General features: G+C 37.1%; 1 long non-coding RNA gene across 1 annotated transcript in view; it reads left to right on the top strand.

The window, feature by feature from the left end:
- Positions 1–20,935, top strand: part of LOC147830586 (uncharacterized) — an 80,862-nt gene that overhangs the window by 4,856 nt on the left and 55,071 nt on the right. The gene's annotated exons all lie outside the window — the stretch shown is intronic.

The raw sequence follows: 20,935 nt of genomic DNA, 5'->3' as shown, positions 1-20,935 counted from the left end.
TTTTATCTGAAAGTTAGAGTGAAGCTCTTGGGCTTTGTAAGCAGAAGAGTGATACCATTTTAAAATTACACAGTAGAATTGTCATTTTAAAGATTGCTCTGGAGAAAGTACAGTAGGGAGATGGAAAGGAAAAAGACAAAAGATGGGTATGCTAACTCTCAAGTCATCTTAGATTCTTTTAGACTATTCTTCCTATTTTCTTTTAGACTATTTTAATATTTTAATTAGTAAATATTATCACTCATGAGGTAAAATCCAAACAAAAGTCATCTTGATGGTCATGTCTTTCTATACCTGACTTCTATCCTTATCTCCATGCTTTTTTGCCCTATGTTTTATTCTCAATTTACTCTCCTCTAGCCAAACTAATCTGCTCACTCTCCCTCTAGTCATTCCAGATTTACCCTCCATGTAATTATTCATATTCCCTTCTATGTCAGGAACAATGCTGGAGTAATGTTTTTGTAAGGCCAGCCTGAATGACATAGCAAGATCCTGTCTAAAAAAACAAAACAAAAGTAAATATAAAATAAAATGGGTATGACAGCATCTTTTAGAATTATGTAATCCTTTAATAGCTTTCAATACTCAGAATAAGCAGCAAATTCTATCTAGCTGAGTTGACAGCTTTTTCTTTTTTAAAGTTCATTTTACCAAAAAAGTAAAGGACATGGTAATGAAATGAGCTTATTTTCCTGTACTAATTCTATTCATAATACTCTGTTCACTTAAAAGAGACATGGTATCTTTGGACTTCATGAGAACGTTTTTTAAAGAAGCCAGTTGCTATGGAGATTATGAAGAAAAAATTTGATAAAAAAATCACCAGTTCATGCAAATGAAAACAGCAGGTCTAACCCTGGAAAACATTTGGGAGGGACTGAGGAGGTACTCTGAAAGCAAAGGAGAGTGGACATGAAACATTAGGGGATCATGTTATGATTGTGGAAATCAAGCCACAGCAGAGATGGATGTTTATCTTCCTCAAGAGGAGGGTTAAATTGTATATTTACTAATAAGAAACAAAAAGAAAGGTCTTAAGTCAGAAGATTTGAGAGATCAAGCAGCCTTTTTTCTTTCTTTTCTTTTTTTGGCCTACAAGTTCTTACTCCTAGAAAAGGCGAGACCAGGTTATAGAAGTCAAAGCCAGTGGTTGAAAAGATTTCTGAGATTTTGACCCATGCCAAGGAGAGTGGTCCTCACCTTTTTATATCCCTCTACTACTGTACTGGTCAGCTTTCACATTGCTGGGACGCAATTCCTGATACCCATAATTTAAAGAGGTAGAGGTTTATTTGACTCATTTCAGAGGATTAAGTCCATGGTTGGATGACTAATTCAGAAACAACATGGTGGAAGGATGTGCTGGAGCAAAGCTGCTCATTTGGGAAGCAGCACAGGGGAACAGTGCCAGAGGAAGAGCCAGAGACCAGATATTGTACTCATGGTCACATCTCTGTGATCTATCCAACATACCCAGAAGTGAGCTTTACTAATCGGATGACTCTTAAGCCATACAAGTTGACAGTCCAGTTCCACTCTTGCAATCACTCTTGAGAATATGAGTCCCACCACTAAAGAAACAAAAAGTCAATGTTGTTATTTATTTAGGTTTTTTTTTTTGAGGCAGGATCTCTTTATGTGGTTTAGGTTAGCCTTAAACTAGCAGCAATTCTCCTGCCTCTCAGGCTCCCAAGTGCTGGAATTACAGATGTGCACCACCTCACCCAGCCATGTTATTATTTATTATTTGTAGTAACTTTTGCGGACATGAAAATATATTTTGCCTTTTGTAAAATTTGTTTTTCCTTTTAGAACTTTAAAATAGAAACAAAACCACTCTCTTATATTACTATGTCTGGTGTTTTTATGCCCCCAACATTGTTTCAAGTGGTGCCAAATGTATGAGTATGCATGAAAATCATTGGCAGATGTATTCAGGCCAGCATACTCACAAGATGGTGTAGGTTGGTGGAAAGTGAATTCTTAATTCTGATGCTATTCTGAGCCCTTCTGTTACTATTGTATGTCTCTGGAGTTCTTACTGCAGTTGGAAATTCCTGGCCCAGAGTACACGGACAAACTAAGGTTTTCAAGACAAAACTGACTAATTAAAAGAAAGAAAGTTCTGTCTTTGAAGAGCCCTATAAAATATTAAAGAACAGTTATATGTTTTTAGGTATTTTGTTAGGTGGCAATGATGTTTTGTGTTAAAAGAAGAAAAGACTCTAATTAGATTCCTTTGATTAAAAAAGATTAGTTTTCATATTATAATGGTACAGACATTTCATTGCAATAATATAAGAACAAATAGAAATATACAAAGTAAAAAAGAAAGTCTTACCTACTTCATTTCCCCAACTCCTATTCCTCAGAGGCAACATCTGTAAAATCCGCTGGAGTTATCAAACCCAGCGACTCATGGGTTACAGCCAAGTGCTCTACTACTGAACTACATCCCTAGCCCAGCAATTCTTGCATCTTATAAGAAGGCACTATAATGTGTTATGATAAGATGTTTTGATCATTTTTCCTTCTCACATATACCTATAAGTGTTTGATCTTTTTGGTATTATGCTTTTATATTTAGTAAAGTTTGACAGTGACTTTCTACTTATTGAGTGACATATCTCTTAAGTGAATTCATCTTTAGCTGTGGTTTCTGTGAAATCCAGCTTATAAATAATAACTGCACAGATTTTTTTCTTTTTGGTACTGGGGATCGAACTTGGGTCCTTGCGCTTGTGCAGCAGGCAGTGAAACCACTGAGCCAAATCCCCGGCCCTGCACAGATGTTTTTGAATGAACTGTTGAGTAAATTTTTCCTCTTCTCCCAAGCAAGAGAGGGAGGGACAGAGAGAGAGAGACAGAGAGAGAGAGAGAGAGAGAGAGAGAGAGAGAGAGAGAGAGAGAGAGAGAGAGAGAGAGAGAGAGAGAGAGAGGAGAGAGGAGAGAACACAAAAAAAATGTTTAGTGAGAAAATCCTTTCTTAAATCATTTCACTCCTACCTGTCTACTCTCAAACAGCCCCAGTGCCACTGAACTCTTACTTCTGTGAGGATCAAATGAAATAACATGTGCAAACACCTTACCAAATATACAAAGTTGTGCAGCTATGAAGGATTATTACAGCATGGAGACAGGTTGCTTTTATAGCCACTATTATTGGCATGATTGATTTTTAACGGAGTAGTCTATATGAGTTAACTACCCTAAGCCCAGATCTGTAAAAAAATTGCATGTATCTTCCTCAAACCCACTCAGATCCAAGTGTCAGATCTCATCATACTGTTGGGCAGGTAGAAATTAAAAGTAATTATTTATTAGTGCTTTCCTGTCCCAAACATTATATTAAGGTTTAGGATCTTAAGTGATACCAAAGCATAGGTGAAGAAGATCCATCTGGCCATTTATCATTGGCTCTGACTGTATAATGTGAGGATGCCCATTGTCCATCCATCTTGATTCTTTTAGATTCATTTCCTCCTCTGCTTCCAGTACATGTTTGGTACTCAGAAATTTTGACTCAAGGGGACTAGCATCCAATATCTGAGCACGCCACTGGGTGCTCCTTTAACAGATTCTGTGTCTCATTGGACCTTCTGAACTTTGACCTTTTTCCAAGATTGAAAAAACTTCCTGATCACTTTTGCTACCCTAGAAACTATTAGTCTTTTTCATCTGCCTCCAGGCTACAGGGACCTACCTCTTCAGTGAGTATAAGGATTTACAAAAGTCAGGGAGAACTGTAGAATTTAGGCAATTTCCCATTGGTACCCTGCAGACTTCCTTCCTTGTCCCAGAACCAAGAGATATTAAGGGCCCAGTCACCTTCTTGGAACTTGTGAGGTATGCATAGAGCAAAACACAGCTTATAGACTCCAAAAATTAATCTTTTGGAGTGTTGTAACAAAGACTTTTCTCTTTGCTTCAGCATGACTAAGTTTTGGTGAGCACACTCCAGATAATATGTATATGATTTCTTGACTGTACATAGATTCATGATCTGTTAGGGGTCTGTTTTCCTTTTGAATTCAGCTATAATACTTTCAATATAAGAGAAAAAGGAAACTACTTCTTCAGTTACTATAAAAAATTATAATAGTGTATAGTTTACCGTTTTCAATAATTAGCTCCCATAACATTAGTGAACATTGCTTTTCTGGGCAGGTTATTGTGTTGGATTTTTATAGCATCATCCAAACTATAAGGAAACTAAGTTGCTCTTTGTTTGTGTTTTTTAAGGGATGGGTGTTAGGAATAATTTGTCTTGAATAAATTACCATTAATTAGCTAGGAATTAATTGCTGTGATTTAAAGGTATGGGTGTTCAGCATTTAGTAGTAAATGATAGAGAAAATATTAAAAAATTTTTAATTACAGAAAGTTTAAAAAATAACCAGAAATATAGAGAAGAGAATAATTTAATGTCCACATGCTCATTAGCCAGCTTAATTATAATTCATGGTAAATCTTGTTTTTTATGTTCCCCTAGCTTCCTTCTCTCCATCCCTCTTCCAATTTGAAGATAGTCCTAGACACCATATAATTCATCTACAAATATTTCGGTAGATCTAAAAAGTTAGAACTTAAAACGTAATCACAATGGCAAGTTAAATAATAATAAAAGATACTTAACAATTTATTTTCATCTCATTATCTACTTATTTAAAATTTAATAGTAACAGCATAAATCTAAGCATACTAACATATTCTGAAAGATGGCTATGTTGTAAGTGGAAAATCAATTAATAGAGTAACTTTTGTAACATGGCTCAATTTTCATTTTAGAAATGAAACCTACAACTATGTTTGTTTAAACATATGAAAGAGAAGTATATACCTTGAACTGGGAGCAGTGGTTATTCTTAAAGTAAGAACATTTACAGTTAATATTGGAGGTGGGAAGGACTCTGAAATTTAACTGATTCATATTTTTAATTTAAAAATGTTTATGATGGTACTTTTGGAACTAAAAATTTTTTTTTCTTGGTACTGGGGATCAAACTCAGGACCTTGTGCTTGAGAGGCAGGCACGGTGCCACTGAGCTAAATCCCCGGCCCTGGAACTAAAATTTTAAAAGAGAATTCATGAATAGAAGGACTTGAATAAATGATGTCAATGTGTAAAATGAGAGACATTCTCAGGTCAGGCTGTCCTGTCCAAAGGCTACCCCTCAGTTGGATGATCTTCCTTCTGTGTTAAAAAGAATAGCAGCTACTGTGCATAGAGTGCTGCCATGTGCAGGTGCTTTGGTAAGTGCTTTCAATCTGATTATTTATTTCTCACTGAAACCCTTTGATATGGGTATTGATATTCCCATTTTACAGATTAGCAAACATGAGCTAGAGCAGTTAAATAACTTGCCAGAGGTTTGGAAGAAGTTGGTCGTAGCTCAGTCCTGAGCTGGAGGGACTCCCCTGCCCATGCTCTCATCACCTCACTGGTAATTGTTTCCCTGGGTTCTGAAGGTCACTAGTACAGAATGAATTTTCGTAGTTCATAATATAAGACTCTTTTGTTGTTGGATTTCCATATTAGCTTTAGTTTTACTACAAACTCAGTAGCTTAGCAAGATAGAATAGTAATTCCTTCCATTTTGTTTCTTGCCCATAGAATCTGACTGGCCTGAAGCAATAAAGGGTGAAACAATCTAAAAAGACTTAATGCTTTTTTGATTTAGGAAACATGTAAATGACAGGTAGATGGGGCTTGTCATCAGTGGCTTTCTGTATTGTTCAGCAGCCTAACCTTTTTTTTCTTGGTAGAAAATGTGATAGAACTCATCTCAATTTATCCATAAACATGACAAAAGGTGCAAGTATATGGGAATAAAAGTACCCAGGACTTGTATTTATTTGGTATACATTCCAAATCATAGAGGTAAACAAGCTGTTCTAGATTTTTTTTAAAAACTGTTATGGATTAACTCTTGCAAACTGTAGCAAATTTCTTTTTTACAACTTGCCCTTGGTACCCGTACTGCTTTAAGCATTTTTGGTCATTTTTTGTTCAGCAATAACAAATTAACTTGGCTATCTAGTATTAAAAGAATGTGGTTAGAAAAGCAAATTAATTTATAAAACAACGTACCCATATACATGTAATGTATGAATTGTTTTTATATTCACTGTAATTTTCCTTATCTATTGGAGATAATTGAGATGCTGCTGTATACTCAAAAGAAAAGAAAATTGCTTATACTCCAAATAAAATTGATCCTTACCAGAAATGCTGAAAGTGTTTGAATGATTACTTAACAAGACTTTTCTATTTTTTGCACACCTCAGTGGTAACTATTTCATCATGGGTTGTCACATTTGGGTAGAGAAAAAGCCTGATAAGACAGTTTCCAGAATTTAGACCACTTGATGTCCCTCTTTACACACAGTGAAAAAGTACAGCAAGTGTGAGCTGCTTCATGTCCCTGTACTGCCCAATCCTGCTTATGTTCTTCAAATAAGATTAGAGACTTTATTTCTTTAGAGAGAGTATTTTAGCCTTCAGACAACCTGAATGGTAGACTGCTGTTGTGGACAGTTAATTCTTAGTGCTCAGAGAAATACATTTATTATTAATTATTTTACAGTTACATGTATCTAACCTTGTGTCTCTGTGTTTGAATGCCACAAAGAGGATATTGAGAACTCTTATAAATACTCATAATTTTATTCAGTGAGGTAACTTAAAATCAATTTCTAACTCTTTTAGGAAGTCCAGATAGAGGTGAGACTTTACTCAGAAGAGGGAATTTTCTTTTTCCTAATGTCATGAAACACTGTGGCATGCTTTGAAAGATCTTTAGTTAATTCAGGTGCAAAGTTACAGGAAATTCAGTCTATAGTCTTCCATCCAGGTGGGCCTTACTCCAGTGTCTGGGGCACTTTGAATTTAAGGCTGATAAACTGTAACCTTATTCCACTAAGGAGAAGTATTTTTCTTGTGACTTATGTGCCATGGTTGGCATTTTAGTTCTTTTGTCTTCTGAATCACCTTGCAGTTGCTGTTACTACAAAATCCAGATATGGGTTTCAATTGTGTGATAAATGTAATCTTAATATAAACCATTTCACAGAGGAAGATGTGTCTGAAGGTCACAGCTTCTGTGGCATCTTTAGTGTTAACGTGGAAATGCTCTGAAATATATCTACTCAGATTCTTTAACTCATTAGGAAACTGAGCCATCAAGAAATTTAAGCAGTGAGTGTTATTTTCCAGGACCAGAGTCATTATGCATCATGACTGAGGGCTTTGGCTCCCAAGTCAGAGGACTTGAACCCTACCCTTGCTGCTTAACAGTTGAGTGACCTTCTGCAAGTTACATAACCCTTCTGTGCTTTGGTTTTCACACCTGAAAATGGGGTAATCATAATACGAAGATTACAGGATTATTGTAAGGATTAAGTAAATGAATATAAGTGAAATAGCATAGTGACTGGTACCCAGTGAGTACTTAATAAATGATTGGAATTAGAATTCATATATCTTCTTAATTGTTTGCTTTATAGTTGTACCACATTATCTCTCCTGACATCCCTTAACATAGTAAGATACTTTAATATTATTTCTCATAGAATTTATTACATATTTTTAAAAAGAACACATATTTAACAAGTATCATTTTGGCTATTTTTCCTATGTGAGAGGTGACCATGTAATAAATGAACAATTTAGAGTGAAATGAAAGTTAAACAGTGTATTTCCTGAATATATTCAGGAGGTTCACTGTATAATACATCACTTTTTTACTACAGTCATGATTCCTAATTTGCATAAACAGTTGAGCACTTTAGTAGTTCATTAGATAAATTGAGCCTAATCCAACAATATAAACTTATTACAAATGCACATCTGGAATGTGAAACTTACTGGAAACTCATTGGAACTCAAATTTCCAGTAAAGGGAACCTTTGCTTTTTTCAATAAAATAGGAAATATCTATTCTGGGTTCACGGAGATGATATGGATTTAGAAATGATTTGTGCTTCAATTATAATCACTTATTGCATTTTAAAGAGAGATTCATAGCTTTCCAGGTCTCTAGGAAGGCACATTGCTGTAACAGCAATGGCCAGTCCTAGATATGTGGTACTGCCCACCTTTAAACAGTTAGTGTCAGCTTTATGATTTGAACCATAGTACAGTGAACTAAATTCTATTTCTATTCTTATAGGTGGGTGTATGTGTCAGACACTTTAGGGTGCCTAATCTCTGTTATTCTCACCAGTCTGGTTTCTAGGTAGAACTTTATTCTCAAATATTGAGAGGTCATGTGCCTTAGAGGAAGCCAGGGCTCCCTTCAACCTTGAGAGGAAGTGAATCTTGAATAGTCTAAACTAGACATTTTAATTTAATTCTAATTATTATCTTTCTATTTATATATTTGGATATGAGTTTAGTATACAATTTTGGCTGAGTCCTGAGGGAGGTGGTGATGGTGGTCATGGTTTCATGTACAATTTACACCTAGAAGGAAGCATTGCTGCCACTTCTGTCATTTTCATGATTCCTGGAATTGCAGAGGCCATCTTAGAACTTTGAAAAGAATCATCCTCAAAAGATAAGCAATGTGCCTATGTTGGCAGAGTGGGAAGATGGAAAGAATCTGGGTCCTTGTTGATCCTGGTGAATTTCCACCCTACTCTGGAGCCAATCTCTGGACCTCCTGGTTTGTGATGTAATGAGAGTCATTATTTAAGCCAATTTTAGCTGGCTTATTTTCAATACAAAATATGATAACTGGTATGATGTAAAATCATTTAATCATAATTCTGCTTTTTTTGTATTCTTTGATCACAGTTGCCACAGTGAGCTGAAGTTTGAAAATTTCTCTTGTAGGACTAGGCAAAGCCTCTTTTCTTGTGGTTCACTTGCCAGTTACCACTATCTTGATATTTGTAAGTGTTTAAACTTATGTTAACCAGTGTCATTTACTTGTTAGTATTTTAAATTTAGTCTTAATTTTTAAATATAAAATGACTAATCTCATAGGGTTGCCTTTTTGCTGCATTGTCTCCCCTCCATAAACTCTTTGAGTGCCATCATTTTGAGGCAAAGTACACTTAACTAAGTCAAATTGAATGGGAGATTACTTCATTCAATACAAAGAATGATTCTGTTACATTACATAGGCATCTACTTTGTGTTGATGTATTCCTAACAAACATATTTAGTTTAGATGTCTTAGACTTAACTTTCCACTTCTTTTTTAGTCATGAACACAGATTCATTCAGTAAGCAGCTGTAGATTAAGAAGACTGAACATATGTGAATTGAGGTTGTTGTGTCAAATGAAACAAAAATTAATTGACATATTTAGTATGTATTAAATTTTTCTGCTGGATAATTTCTAGACATAGATGTTAATTGGTTCATGTAAATCACTAGGGTTGCAGTTCATAGCCTTTTAAAATACATGTAACTGGATAATTATCAAGTCTATATGGAGGTCTCTCCAGCCTTAAAAAATCTTCCTTAATTAATTTCACTCCTGAGTAAGTCAGTGTACTGTGGCTAGCATCCCTTCATGTGTCCTTTCCATCTGTACTTACTGATAGAATAATATGCCCTTTTACTGTGTGAGTAACTCTTCTTTGAATGCTGTGGTTTCAGTGGGAGTCTTATTCTCGGTCCCACGAGAGATCAAACCATGAATGTAAGGGATGAAGTCTCATTGAAGATGATACTACAAAGTCAGGCATTATGAGTCATCTTTGCAAAGCAAACTGGAAGTAAAGTGGACAGATAGGGCCTATTAAAAGAGACCCTTGGTCTGGGGATTTAGCACAGTGGCCTCACGCCTGCCCCACAGGCGCAAGGTCCTGAGTTCGATTCCCAGTACCGGGAAAAAAAAAAAAACCCTTAAAATAGTCACCAGGGGGCCATCAACCCTTGGCATTACCAAGTAGAGATTCTTTCTCTTGGTAATAAATAGGTTAGTAGACTGTGATCATTGTTCTTAATCTAAGAATGAAATTCCTATGCCTATTTCTGGCAGACACACTACCAGAATATCTAAATTGAGAAAATAGGAGAAAAGTTTACATAAAAACAGGCTTTACTTAAAAAGCCTGTTCTTTAACTAAAAAGTTCCTGCTAGCACTTTTTTGTAGGTATGTCTGTAAGGAGAGATTGGGAAGAAACTCATTCCTTCCTGTTCAGTTTAAGGCAGAACAAAGATGTGACTGGATGTTACTATACAGGTTTTTAAGATTTTTTACCCATAGAAGATTAAAACCTTTCTCAGGATTCTTGGTCTATTTGCCGCGAAACCCTTCTCAAACTCAGTCTCTATATCACTCATTTGGAGGGTGAAATCCCTCCATTTTCCATTCCCCAATTAAACACTACCAGCCTTGGGTGATTAAAAATGTCCAACTATAGGCAGCATACTGGAGGTAATGTTAATAATGTTGAGATGGTTGGTAGTGGATTTTATAGGAAATGAGCATGTGAGTCCTTTTATGAGTCTTTGGCTTCTGTTGTACTGAAATTTCCTCCCTACCACAATATAAAGAATTAAAGCACAGTTTAGGCTAGAGAGCAGAAGTGTCCCTAATTTTGGAAACTCCTATAACAGGCCATAAAATTTTGTCTTTACTGGCATCCATGAGGCCCACAGCTTCAGATAGGTATTGAATCACTAGCATCTTTGGGAAATAAGAAGGTGAACACTTGTAGGGTCACTAGGTTTATGTAATAACTATTATGCTAGACTCTAAAAATTAACTGATTTTATGCATCTTGCACAAAGTGACATAATAAAGTTTTTTTGAATACTTTAATCTGTCTCATTTGTGTTAAGGAGTGCCAAGAAAATTGTTTGTGTGTGTGTGTGTGTGTGTGTGTGTGTGTGAGATAACAGAGCAAAGCTGTGCTTAACTGGTAACATCCCCTGTATTAGTCCACTTTTCATTACTATAGCAAAACATGGGAGGCAAGTGAAGTTTGCAGAAACAAGTGGTTTACTCAGCTCAGAGTTCTGTTGATTCAAGGGCATGGCACCAGCATCAGCTGTGCTCTGTGAGGACCCCTGGAAGATGGTGTCTTAGCAGCAGGATCATGTGTGGGAAGAAGAGATCCCATTGCCAAAAAGGAAACCAGAGCAATTCAGAGTTTGGGCTTACTTTTGTAACATTTCACTCCCACAAGAGCTTGGAATCCCACAAGAGCTACAAGGACAGCTCCCCTATGACATAAGGACTACACACGAGGCCTCACCCTCTAAAGCCCCCCCCCCCCCCCACCTTATCACCACCACACTGGGGCCAAGCTCCCAACACATGTAGAGATAACTCTTGGAGGAAACACTCCAAACCATAGCACCCTCTCTTTCCAGAGAAGCTCCTTCAAGTGTTGAAAGTCTTCCAGTTCTGTTTCATCTTAATAAGGGTGAAAATCCAATGTACTGACACATACAGCTTCATCTAGTTAAGTAATAGGTCATGTTACTTTCACATTTACAGTATTCTTACATGTTTTACAAGTGTTTTGTCCGGTTTTGCCACAGATTATAACCCCCTTTGAGCAAAAATACCTGAATTCTAATTCTTTTGTATTTTTGCACATGACACACATCAAAAACCACAAGGATTCTGTAAATCTTTGTAACTACTCAGTTTTAACTAACAGATGACAGTTCTTTAAAGGTTACAAAAAAGTAGCAATTAGCCGCTGAAGTAGTCCTAAGCTCTTTTCTTGAGGAACACATTTAGGGAATGATGTGTAAACATTTCCGTTGTCTTGGTAGCATTCTTTGGTTTCCACTTGTTAAAGAAGGTAACAACAGACATACTTTAAGCACATTGGCTGCTGTCATCTAATAAACACATAATTGTCCTGTATACTTTCTTTTGTATATCTCTTGTGAATCATACACTGCTTCCTGCTTTGTTTGTTAGCCTATTTTCATTTTTGGCTCAAATGCCAGTTTTCCTGCCCATTATAAAGTATAGAAGGAGGTTGGGTCTTTGAGGGTCAAGACTTCTCTTTCTACGTGGCTCATTTGAGCCTTCTTTGGCCTCTGGCCCTAGGGTGCACTCTGGCTCACCGCACTGAACAGCAGCCATCAGGGCGATAGTCTCAAACACACCAAAATAGATAGTTCTACCTTGGTTAATGGAGATCACAGATGGAAATACTTTTTTTTTTTTTCCTGTGGACATGCTGGGATTTTAGAACTGATGCTATTAATCAATCTGTCCTAAAACAGAAACAGTTGCAAATATGTAATGTAGAGTATCAGTGGAATAGAAAACAAACTTTTAAGCCTGCTTTTTTTTGAAGTTGGAAAATGTTGCCAGCCCATTTTTGATGTAATTGAAAATGTTTAGAAGCTTTCCTGAAGAGTTGATTAATATATCAAAATCAAAAAAGGCAATTTTGAGTCTAATTTTGTTTGTTTACTATGTAATACAGGATTCTTGGCTTTGAAATTCTGCCATGCAGGGTGAAAAATGACTGTCAGTGTGAAACAAAGTAGTCTATTGAAAAGAACATTGTGCCTAATAGGAAACAGCTGATACCAACCCAGTGCATGATATATGGAGTGACAGTGTTTTAATCAGTCTGATTGCTTCCTTGTGGGCAGAAGAGAGAGTCCAGATTTGGCCAAAGAGCAGTCTTTGTCTCACCCACCTCTTTGTACAAGAAGCCCAAAGTGGGGAGGTGGTAGAGAGACACTGTGGTGCAGCTCCAGGTGGAAGGAACTAGAGGCTTTGGGATCTTGATAAGCTGCATAGAGTAGAGCATTCCTATGTGCACAGAAGTGGAAGCCATGTCATAAATGAAGGGTTGGCATAGCTCCTGTAGGAGGGCCAGATATTCTTGATTATGTTCCAAGAAGCCTTTCCAATGGCTCTTGATTTCCTAAATGAAAATGAACTGAAATAGGTAATTATATTTTGGCATTCAGTTTTGGGAGGAAAACTTCAAGAAGACTTGTTGTGCAACAAAAATGAGTGAAGTCTTACCAGGAATTTCCACTTTGGATGAAATCACTCAAAGATAGATAGATACCTGCCCTAGAGTGATTTAACTGCTTCTGTTTTCTAGAAAAGCCCCAATTTTATTTATTTTTCCCATAATTTCAATCATTGACATCTCTAGAAACTACAGTGTTTGGGTGGTTTTATCCGCTAGACTATGTTTCATACCCAGAAGCAACACAAAATTCATAGGATCACAGTTCCTGGTTTGGAGTTCAGAAAATAAGGCCACCACATGTAGAAAGAGGCTGCACTAAAAAACACATAAAATCAATCTAATCTCCTACCTCATATGAAGATAATCAAGCATCCAGGCCAGATTTGTCATGTAGCCTTTGCTTGGATAGTTCCTGAATAGATTGGGAGCTCAGAGGGCAGTTTGCTTTTAGTGGGCCTTGTATCTTTAGGTAAACCTGATTCTTATAGTTTCACTCATCAGGGGCAAGAGAGCACATCCTCTTGTTTTGTGACAGCGCCTCAGATGTGAAAGCAGATCTGTCCTGAAGTCTTTTTTCTCCCAGGCCAAGATTGAATAAGCCCTTAGATCATTATATTCATGACAAGATTTTCACTATTGGCTTTGGTTTTCCTGCTCTAGCTTCTGCAGAATAACAATGGAATCCTATTCCCTTTCAAAAATCTCTTAATAGTGAAGTTTAAGATTGTTTTAGTTTATTTGACAGCCACATCCTACTGTTAGTTCAGACTAAGCTGTGGTCAGTTGATGCCTTTTGGTCTATTCAAAATAAATGAGTATTTACCTTTACCACATACCTGTGCATTTGAGTCTTAAAACTGTTATCTCAGAACTTTCATTTATACCAAATACTGTATATATTTTTTTGAATTCTGGCCTCCCATTCAAATCTGGCCTGCCATTCAAATCTGTCAAACTCTTGTAAATTCTTGATTTTTTTCTTCTAATGGATTGATTTTCCTATCAAATGTAAATTTTAATGGGTTGCCCATATTTTTCTAAGTGGTATAGTATTGTAAAACAAGTGAGACATATCTGGATTTTAATCCTAGCTTTGTTATGTACTTGTTGTTTGATACTGGGCAAGTCATTTAAACTCCTCAACTCCTGTTCGCTCATCTGAAGATGAGGATGACAATTTCTATCTCCTAGATTTGTTTATGAGAATTTGCAATAATATCAGCCCAATACAATGGCTATCATATGGTAGGTAATGCTGATGGTAATAATAGTAATACATTTTTTGACAGTGGCTCAGAATTAGTTTTCTTTCTTCTTAATTAGGTCAGAGGTGATATTTTGGATAGGGCCAAGAATAGAATTATGTGGCCACTAGATACTATTCTCCAAGTGGACATTCATTAAATTAGACAGATATTATTAGGTAGTAAGTATTTATTGATCACCACAATGTTTTAGTACTCTTTGAGTGACTAGGGACATAGAGGTAGAGCTGACCTGCAAAAGGGCAGGACTACCACATAATGTAGGAACAGCAGTTGCATAGAACTGGTTAGCTCTGCAAGAGACACACATGTATGTGTATATATACGTAATATGTGTATAAACTTGTACATAATACAGTGTCAAATAATAAGAGCTACACTATATCATATTAAGTAATGGCAGAAACTAAGCAGGAAAATAAAAATAAAGTACTCAAAGTATGAGGAGGGAACAAATGGTATCTTATTTGTCTACTGGGTTCTCTAAGGAGGTGACACTTGGACAGAGTCCTGATACAGAGAACACATGAGCTGTGCAGCTTTCTGAAGGAAGAAGGTTCAGGCCAAAAGAACTAGATTTGTAAGCACAAGCTCTACTGTATAAATGGTCAACTGTGTATTGGTTCTCTTAAAACCACCATCATATCCATCAGACTCCTAAGAGTATTCAGAGACTATAAATATACTTTCCTTCATTAATAGAAGCTGTAGATGGATCTGGGCTTATTTGCAGGGCCTAGGTAGGTACAGGAGTCATATTGCCTTGTCCATGTGAAAGTCTCTCTGAGCAAATGTGCAGCTTCATGACACTTAAAGAATGGGTCCCCAACACCCAGCCAGATTGTTTGAATCAACCCTGGTGGCCTATGGGGTGACAGGAGTCTCAACAAGGTTATTCTCACATCCTTCACAGTGTATGTGGGATCTTTACTTTCACTAGCCCTGAATGCCACCATAAGGGAGGGATGCAGGATCTTTGTTATTTTTTCCAGTGGATCTGCCCTAGTTCCTAGTGATCAACACTTCCTTAAGGGCTCACACATCATACATCTAATTATTTTACAGTATCACCATGTTTCAAAATCAAGCTTGCATATCTGTAGATCATAGAATATACTTTTTCCTTAGGTTGAAAAATTGGAATACCATTTTTCTAGCTTGATTGCCCCAATACCTTTTCTGTTCTCTATGATTCCTTAAAGATTACTGACAGTGACTCAGATTACATTTGCAAAGTCTCTCTGTACTCTGGGATGTAATTTGTTTAGGCCTGGAGACTTGAACTCATTTAAAACAGTGAGATGGTCTCCTGCTATCACCTTACCTATCTCATACTTCAATTTCTTCTAAACTACATTTATTCAATCCTCCTGAGTTTAAAGATCTTTCTCCTTGATAAAGAAGATGGAAATACAACAGGAGCTAAGATATATGACTTCCTCTTTGTTGTTTATTATGTTATATCATCTCCCCCAAGCAGTCTGTGTTTTTTGGGTTCCTTTTTCAACTTTGATTGTAGTTGATAAGTGTGTGTGTGTGTGTGTGTGTGAGTGTGTATGTGTATGTGTTTCTGAACTTGTGGGAGCAAGTATAAGCCTATATCATTTCAGCTTGTTGAGGAATTAGTTCTCCTATTATGCTTGTTCAGGGCAATACTTCTGTGTACATTCTTCCTTGTTTTAGAATGTGATTTTGAATAAGGGCTTTGAAACCACTCTGTCCAGGATCAAATCCTGGGTGTCCCACACTATATAGCAGTGAGACCATAGGCAAGTTAGTTAACCCTCTGCAGCTGTACCTTATCTGTAAAATGGAGATAATAACACTTACATTCTAGGATGTGAGGTGTTATGATTTCATATACATAAAGTACATAAAGTAGTATCTGCACACAATGAGTATTCACCACCACCATCACCATTTGTAATGTATTTCTATCATCTTTCATATGTATTTTAAACAGTCTGACCACATCAGAGAGCTTTCTGGCCAGCCACAGTTTTCTTATGGTTAGGACACACTCAACCCAATTCTTTGTCTATCTCTGTATATCCATCCCCAAATAGTGAGCACTGATATAAACGATGATGTAAGTCTCCAAAAGGCTATGACTTATCAAAGACAGATAAAATTGCATTTAGTATGCTCATGGCAGCAGCAAGGTGAATGAATGCAATTTATGAAGATTCTCATCAGACTCTGGCTTAAAACAAATGTTAAAAAAAGAACTGTCTTCTCAAGCTTTCAATGCTTAGTGTTCCATCTTTTGAAATGCCCATCACAATGGAACATAATACATTTTTTTCCTTCAAATTCTTGTTCTTTGAATTTTGCTAAGTAAAATATATGAATTTCCTACAAAATTCAAGACATCACAATCTTTGGGATAAATTGATTAATTCAAGAATCCAGGTAACTAATGTACTCATTTTCATGTCTTCTGGCTTAGTTTGAATGCTTAAGAAGAAACTTATTTTAGCCCCACATGAGGCCAAATAAACCGGTAAGACCTTCTGGCAATCCCAAAATACTCTCTTGTAGTAGCAATAAAAGGTAAACTTAAAATCAAGGGAATTCTTAGCCTATCAGATTTTTGGACATATTAGGGGTGTTGGTAAAAACTTTGACAGAATTTGATTGGTTGTTCTATGTATTTTCCATTTCTTACATTTGTTTTCTTGGTGGATTTCCTTTGGTGTGATATTGAATTTTTGGCCTTATCTGTTTGGAGAAAGAACTAAACTTGCATAATTCAGACCTTTCTTGGAGCTCTCCTATCTCTAAGATGTTGACACATGTTGAAAACTTAGAGAGGCAGCCACTTCCTGGGTGGGGAGGGTCCTGCATTCTCCCAGTGATACCTGGGGCTGGTGGGTAAACCCACCTAATTGAGGAGTCTGTTTGTACCCAATTCTCCAGCCAAGTATTCTAATCATCCTTATCAGTTATAATAATAAAGCTGATATTTGAACTCTGTTTGTCTCCTGTGTCTTATTTTGCAATAAATTTTAACTTCAGAGGGGAAGAAAGGGGTTTTTATTAATACTTTCATACTGCTAATGATGCAAGCAGTAAGAGCAAAGATTAGCAATAGCAATTGGCTCCTTTACATATAACCAAGATGTGCAGAGAGACAGTCATTAGATAATCTGTAAAAAATTATGTAATTGATTTCCTCCAGGAAAGAACTTGCCCTTATTTCTACGTTTCATCAAGGTTAAACAAACAAACAACTGTACACAACAAAAAGAAATCTAGAAACCTGTGATAAAAAGGAGCTTGGTAGCACCAGGGCAAAGTCAAAAGCTAGAATGAGCTGATTGAAAAGTAACTTTTAGGTGCTGGGGTGTGAGATTTCTTTTGGTATAGAAGGGAGGGAGTGCCACTGTCCTTAGGAAAGCTATGAACAGGATCAACAGTAGAGGTTATGTAGATGCAAGGAAATTAAGGCTGGAAATTTCTTAAAGATTTTGTGTTACACAGCAATCTACCCAGTACCCAGAGATACTTTCCATACATTTTAACAAGTGCGTACCATGCTTCAGTCTTTACTGAGTCAAAGGGAACTAAAGAGTAGTCTGGAGAATTGGAAGAAAGTGAAAAGTAGCTGTAAAGAACATGATACATGGATGAAAAGAACCTTAGAAATAGAAATTTAAAACCTTAGAAATAGAAATACAAATTTAAAAACTGGTTAATGCTCACGATTCAAACAGTTTGACCAGAAGAAAAGACTTAAAAACCTTGGTTGTGCTAGACAGGACCTTCCAGGGATAGAAGGAAATTAGCAGTGGAGAAATTAGAGTCCTCCAGATAAAGAATCAAAGAAAACTTGAGAGCCACAAAGTTAGTAGTATTTTGTAGGATTTGGATTGGAGACTGGTTTTCCCAGAGTCCAGGTACCAGAGTTAAATCTAAATCTCAAATTCATGAAATACGTTCATCAATTGCTATATGCCAGTCACTGTGCTTGGTATTAGAGATAGAATGGTGATTCAACACAACCTACCTGCTGTCTCTCCAGCTGTTCCTTGCCCACCTCCAGGGCTTACAGTCCAGGAGGAGGTAGAGAAAATTAAAAAGAAAACAGTTTCAAGTGCTTAGTGGTTCAGGGTCCCATGGCAACACAGACTGTACCTGACTCAGTAGCTGGGTGTAGGGAAATCTTTCTGGTGGAAATCTTGTCTTAGTTGAGATCTGAAGGACATGTTGGAGTTACAAAATCAAGGAACAAGGAAGAACATTACAGGAAAAGTGAGTAGGTTAGGGAAGGACTGAGGGACAGGTGAGATAAGAGCTTCAGGGTTAGGGATTCTGAAACCTGCAAGTAGGTTAGCACCACACTCCAGGGACTTATGAGTAGTAACTCTGCTTGATGTTTGAGATGTAGAAGTGCAAGCAGGTCTTAGAAAACTCACTAGGAGTTTTCCTTGAAATGCAAAAGCTGGGGCAACAAAAATGGCATTGAAAGGGCCTCCAGGGGGCTTTGGTGGAGAGCCCTAAGAGCCTGTGGACTAGGGGGTAAACAGGACAGTGAAGTGGGTTTTGTGAAATTGTCTGTATCCTTGGGCTATGGGAAAGTGAACAGCATGCTGCATAAGAGAGAACAGTACTGCATAAGAAAGTGAACTTATGTATGGCAGGAAAAAAAGACATGTTTAGTGTTCTATGTTACATTTTAATAATAGTCATTTGTAACTGCATAATGAAATTTGTGAACAAAAGTTCATTTCCAGAGGAATAATCTCTAACTGATATGCAATGCCTCAGTAGGATTTGGCCAGGTTTTAATTTCAGTTTGAATAAATAATGTAAGATACTAGGCTGGGTAAGATAAAAGGAAATCTCTGTACTTTCATCTCTCCATGATGGAAATAATAACTACTTTATTTCAAAACAAGTTTCCAATTAGTTTCTGTGAAATATTATTATCCTCCTTTCCCAGATACTGTAGCTCATTTTGAAACTTAATTTTGATAATATATAAACATTTCTGAAACTTACTCTACAGGAATGACAGTTATATTTGGAGGGAGGAATGCTGCTGGGTTGTAACTATATTATTTGGGACTGTTCTATATAATAGTAAAAATAATGAAAGAGAATCAGTCAAAGTGCCATCTCATTTAATAGATATTCGTGACCTTGCATGGACTCATCTTCACCCTAGAGCATAGATCTACACCATTTTTTCCAAAGTCATGCAATGAAGTTTTTCTTCTTCAAGACTAGTTATGTTTCACTTACAGTTATACTCCATCTTGACCCCATTTAGAGAGGTGATGTGGTATTATTATTTAAATAATTAATACATTTCATTCAGTAACATAATTGAGTACCAACTGTGTCCCCGGTGCTGGGCCTGGGGCTTGCATGGTGAATTAGGTGGATGTGACCTCTGATTTTGAGGAACTTACAGTAGTCCTTAGGAGGAGGCAGGCACTAAGACTCTCCCCCCTCACAGTTAACATATGGCAATAGAAATAAGACGTTTCGGGTGTTTGAGAGCACCCATGACAGAAACATCAAAACTGGTTACATCGTACAGGGAAAGGCTTTGATATGATCCAGTTGAGCTAGGTGTAGATTGGGATACAAGCTAAACTGCTTTAACAAAGATGCTAAATTGTGGTTTCAATGTTTCTTTCTCTCCCATACCACAGTCGAGAGGGAACAGTTTTAAGGATTGTGGGCATCTCAGCCATCCTGAACACTTGGCTTCCAAGGCTATTCCTGTGGTTGCTGGTTTAAGCCAGGAAGAAGGAGGAAACAAATGACTTTCAAGAGGCAACCTGGAAGCTGTACATGTTGTTTCTTGGCCAGAACTTAATGAGATATATGCCATACAGCTATAAGGTAGCCTGGGTGATGTCAATATCTAGATAGCTGTACAGGAAGTTCTGTTGTAAAAGGAAGGTGAGAATGGATGTAGGGATTGGGAAGGTAGCAATCTTTGCCACAAGGATGAGGCTGAGTAGAGTTGGCTAGGTTGAAGTCCAGGAAAGCTGGATGTAGTACATGTAAAGGCCATGTGACAGAAGAGAGCATGGAGGCTTTGGCAGAAAGTAGGCTGTGGGCCTGGATTGTAGAGGAGCAAGGTACAAGATGAGCAGGGTGGGAGGAGGAGGAAGCAGATTACACCAGGCCTTATGGTTCAAGGCAAAAAGTTTAGTCTTTATTCTAAGAGCAACGTGAAACCATTGGGGGATAGTGTTCCATAAGGAATAGTGTTCCTATGACAGTACCAGGAGGGAAGCCACTGTGCTACACTTGCTTCAAGTTGGGAGAGACCAAGTCTTGCTTTACCGCAATTTCTAGCTCCCTAAGATGAAGGAAGATTGAAAAAATGGGATTTGTCAAGATGGTTGTACTTCCCATTAGCTTATTTGTTAAAAATTGACATAAAATTTATATCACAGAACATTACCCATGCTCAAACTCTAAAATTCAGTGGCATGTAAAGCATTTGCAGTGCTCTGTAACACCATCTCTATCAGGTTCCAAGATATTTTTGTCATCCTAAAAGGAAGCCCCATATGGTTATTCCTTACTCCCTGCTTACCCCAAACCATGGCAGCCACTTGTCTGTATTCCATGTCTGTGGATTTATATATTTTGGATATTTTATATAAGTGTTATCATGCCCTCTATCAGTGATGGTGAAACTTTTAGAGACTGAGTGCCCAAACTACAACCCACATCCCACTTAGTTATCGCAAGGTGCCAACACTGCAATTAAATCTGA

Source organism: Heterocephalus glaber, unplaced genomic scaffold, assembly GCF_053883595.1.
Source record: "Heterocephalus glaber isolate CG9 unplaced genomic scaffold, H.glaber_assembly_v1.0 deba00000071, whole genome shotgun sequence".
In the NCBI taxonomy this organism is placed as follows: Eukaryota; Metazoa; Chordata; class Mammalia; order Rodentia; family Bathyergidae; genus Heterocephalus; species Heterocephalus glaber.
The sequence above is the reverse complement of the archived record's forward strand: the minus strand, read 5'-3'. Positions and strand labels throughout refer to the sequence as shown.